The sequence below is a fragment of the Penaeus monodon genome, chromosome 7, assembly GCF_015228065.2.
Source record: "Penaeus monodon isolate SGIC_2016 chromosome 7, NSTDA_Pmon_1, whole genome shotgun sequence".
Lineage (NCBI taxonomy): Eukaryota > Metazoa > Arthropoda > Malacostraca > Decapoda > Penaeidae > Penaeus > Penaeus monodon.
The window spans coordinates 55,637,609-55,642,608 of NC_051392.1; positions in this window are offsets into that span (position 1 = coordinate 55,637,609).

Sequence of the window (5,000 nt, forward strand, 5' to 3'; positions counted from 1 at the left end):
AAATATAAAAAAAAGATTTACAAAAAAGAAAAATCAAAAAAAACAAAAACAAGAACATTTGCATCACCTTCCAAAGGCTAGATTTATTAATATTTAAAGTAAACTTATCTTTTAATGCAAGAGCTATTCAATATTACTCACAGCAATGACCAAGCAAACAGTCATTTTAATCATCGCAAATATTGACCAGATAACGGTTTTCGTCATGTTAATATTAATACGTCAGGATTACACAATATAGATACCATAATCTGATAAGAAATATGATTTATCTCCTTAAAAAAAAAAAAAAAAAAAAAAAAAAAAAAAAAAAAAAAAAAAAAAAAAAAAAAAAAAATATAATAATATAATAATAATATTAAAATAATATATATATATATATATAAATATAAAAAAAAATATTTTTCGAAATTTTGTTTTAGTTTTTTCAAGGATTGAGCAAATTCCCATCGTGTTCCCAAAAATCCCATCCTTTTCCCCCCGGTCAGGTCAATTTTTTCAATAAGTAAATAAGGAAAAACGTTTTTTTTTTACGAAGTGGAATCATTAGACGGCATTTTTGTTTTATTTATGACTTAACACCCGAAAATTTTTTTTTTTTTTGTTTTTTCACTCAATTTATAATTTATCGACAGTTGCAAACATGATGGTACTGTTTTGACATCAAAATTGCTTTACTTTGGGGAAAATTTTACAATATCTACTGATCAATGCTGAACAAGCCTGCACATTAAGCCAAGCTTAATGTGCAGGGGTGTGAAGAGTATCCGTTCTTCCACCGAGGGCGTTGATGACGTTTTGATTGCTAGGCTCCTTCCTCCCGAAAAGAGACCACTTCCTTTTCGTGTAAGGTGAGCTCGGCCCCACTACCCCACATGCAAGAAAGACGGGAGGGGTAAACCCCGGACTGCTGCCCCAAAAAAAATTTCCCCTTTTCCAGGTCAACACAGATCACCACTCATGCTGACAATAACGAATTTTCCAGCAGATACTTCACCGTTCATATTTCCCCTTTCAGTTAGCGAGTGAGCCAGCGGTATAGAGGCAAACTGGTTGCCTTTGTGCACCAAAAAGGGTTTCAGCGATCTCTTGCTGCTGTCAAAAACAGTCCCCCTTCTACGGGTTTTGGTACTGTGGCAATCCAAGTTGTGCAAAGCGTGAAACATCTGTACGTACCCCAAGCTTCTTTCAGAGCAAAAACAAAGGTTTTTTTGGGGCCCTTTTTCGGTAAAAAGTGATGGAATACGTCAGAAAGAAGGCTTTTTTTTTCGTCTGATCCCAAAAATTTCGGCAGAACTTTGGCAAGTGAGGTCACGGACAAGATATTTAGCCCCTTCGGGAAAAAAGGGATGCTGAGCGTCCGGCATATCGAGGAACTACTTTTCATGTTTCAGTATGGAGAATTTTCGTCACTTAACTCGGGAATTTCTGCTGTGACAGGAGGAATTTAACAGGAGGAAGGACGACGTGATGATTCAAGATAGGATACTGAGGTCCCTTGGTTTCTTTTGTGATCCCAGTATTTTTTTAAAGCGAAAAGTAAAGTCACGAATGGTTTTGGCCCTCTCAAACCCTGGGAAATTCCAAAACTTAGCCGCCCTTCTTCCATGGGTCCGCGAGTAAAACCCCGGGCATTCTTGCGGGGACCTGGGGGGCCCCCAAAAGCTTGTCCGATCACCAAGTTATCCAAAATAAACATGAAAGACGCTTTACGAAATTGTGACGGGTTTTCCCTGTTAGGAAAAACGGTGATTCGCCGCAGTGTAGAAAATCACCCGGCTTTTTTTCTGCAAGCCCTTTCCGACGAACCCATATTTTCATTGAAAAAGGGAAAAAAATTTCTGTTAGCAAAAAATGGGGGTCGAAAAACTGAAAATTTTTCGTAATGCCGCCACGAAAAGCTAATCCCCTTTTTTATGAACAACAACCGTAAAAAAACAAATTTGGAATAGAACACAAATTTGACCTGTTTGAGCAAAAAAAAATTTTATTTTTGGATCAGCGATAAAAATTTGTCAAAAATCAGTAAAAAAAAATTATTGAGTATTTTTTTTTGCTGTTGACCAGTGTAATCAGTAAATGCAAAAACCCACGATATAAATAGGCTTGTCCCTAAATCCATTGTCATCCCCCATGAGTGACGACACATTCATCGTTACTGAACGACACAACGAGGATGCGATAAGAGATAAGAGATAAGATAAATTTCGAAAGAGATAAGGAGACAAGGGGGCGCAGAGGTTAAGCCGGATAAGACACTCACAAGCTATATTAGTACAGTTTGAGCATTTACAGCATCCAGTCTTCCCCATCGGTAAGTCGGAGATACTTTACAGTTCCATTATACAAAAAAACAACAACAAAAAAACAGGCGATTGTGATGAGATATAGGTTTATTGCAATTATCGTAAACAGAAGGAAAGGGGGACCCAAAATATCGTTTTTTCTTTAATTTTTTATTCGTCTTTTTTTATAAAAGAGCGTGAAAAAAAAGAATGTAAAGTGATAGTTAAAGAAAAGATTTCAGCATTTAGGAGGCGGAAAACTGCCTCTGGAAACCTTGATTCGAGATGAAGTTTGATTTTACAGTCGGGTCGAAGAGCAATTGCATATAAATTTTTTTTTATGTATAAAATTTATAATGTGTGGGTTTTGTATATATTATTATATAATATTATATATATATATAATTATATAAATTATATATATAATATATATATTATGTGGTGGTGTGTGTGTGTGTATTTTGGGGGTGTGTGTGGTGTGTGTGTGTGTGTGTGTGGGTGGGGTGTGTATGTTATGTGATGGTAGTTTGTGTAGTGTATGTGTAGTGTATGTGTATGTGTATGTGTAGTGTAGTATGTGTATGGGTGTGTGGGTGTGTGTGGGGGTTTTGTGTGGGGTTTTGGGGTGTGTGGTTTTTGTGGTGGCGGTGCGGTTCGTGTGCGTGTGGGGGTGCGGTTTGGGGGGTGTGGTGTGCGGGGGGTGCGTGGCGTGTGGTGTGCGTGTGTGTTGAAATTTTATTGTTTTAAAACTCTCTCTCCTGTTTTAAAAAGAAAAAAAAATATATTGTAGGGGTCACACACACAACAAACACACACAAACACACAACACACCACACAAAACAAACACACAAATTTAAAATAATATATATTATATAATATATTTTATAAAAATATATATAAAAAATATTATATGTCGTTGTACACACAACACACACACCACACACCACAACAACACACACACCCAAAACACACACACAAAAAAAACACACACACACACAACACACACACACCACACACACGCAACAACCATATATGTGGTGGGTGTGGGGTTTCAGTATACAAAGGGGGTTTTCCAGATGGTTTTCCCTTTAATCCCAGTTAGGACGAGATCGCGATGTGTAGATATTAAAATGCAATAAGCTCTATTGAATGAAGCTGTGAAAAAACCGTGCACTGATATACTTTTTTTTCAACAACAACAACAAAAAAAATATGTAAGGGAAAAAGTAGTAAAAATATCGGGTTTTTGAGATACGAAAAATAAACCCACTTTTTGACCCCTTTCTTCAATATGTATTTTCTCCTTTTCACCATGTCATGCAAATTTAGAATTTATTTATTTAAAAATAATTTTTTTCAAAAAAAAAAAAAAAAAAAAAAAGTCTTTTAATTCCCAAATAGAAAAATTTCAAAACAAGAACACAAGCCTTCCAAAAGAAATATTCCCAGTCTGTCGAAAATAGAACCCCTTTTTCGAAAGCTCCCCCCTTGGATATTTCCATTTTTTTCCCAATCCCAAAATCCTAAAATGCTTTTCTTTAAACTATCTGATATTCCATAGAAAAAAACCCTAGATTTCTTTCGCCGTGCCCTTTAGAATCAAAAAAGGCGGCAGGAGAGGGGGGAGCGGGGGCGACGGAGGCAAGCGGGGGTGGTCAATCTTTTTGGGTTCTTTTTATTTTTTTCCTGGCTTCTGGCTGGCGGGGTTTGTGCCTTCCCGTAAAATGTTTAAAATTTCGGCGTGCATTGAAGGGTCAATGTAAGTTTTTTTTTGTTGAATTGACATTCTATATTTCTTTGTGAAATGGCATTTTAAAAAATTTTAAACTGGGAAAAAATCGTAATGAAATTTTTTAAAAAATTTTTTTTAATTTCTTCTTTTTCGGTCCCCCTTCTCTCTCTTCTTTTCCTCTTCTCTCTCTCTCTCTCTCTCCCTTCTTCTCCCTTCCCCCTTCCTCTCTCCCCCTTTTTCCCCTTCTTCCCCCCCCCCCCTCCCTTCCTCCCTCCCCCTCCCTCCCCTCCCCTCTCCCTTCCCCTTTAAAATCCCGCCCCACTTCTGCCCCAAAAAAATGCATTATCCATCCCCAAGCCGGTGTGGACCCCGTCAAGGGCATCAGTTCCCGGGACCGTGCGCAGTGTATGATGAAGGGGGGCCCCTCAACGAAGTTTTAGTTGGTACAGCGGAGACGAAGGAATGGGGGGGGTTTGGAAGAGCAAGCATTTCCCCTGTGCGGGGATTTATTATGGTTGAGTTTTGATGGATGGGGGATGCTGTGTTTGGGATGAGAGATAAATGATTTGGAAAGCAGGGGGTTAAGATTTGCATTTTTTGTATTAAATTTTGGCTCAAAACCTTCTTCTCCTCTCTCCCTCTCCTCCCTCTCTCTCTCTTGTCTTCTGTCTCACCAGACAAAACCAGTCAAAATAATTAAATGATTTGAACTACAATACCCTCAAAATATAAGAAAAAATACACTTGTCATTAAAAAGTTACCCGGGTTGTAACGGAACTTTTTCAATAAGGTAATAGATAACGGTGGAAAAGTGGGGGGACAGAGAAAGCTTGAGATACATTTATGATAAGATTCAAATATGTTTAAAAGACAGCACATATTAATTCATCTCATTATATTCATGAAAAAAATGTTATCAGCGAATTAATAAATGTTTACTACAACATGCTCTTTTATTTCATATATAGTGTGTAGGTCTTGA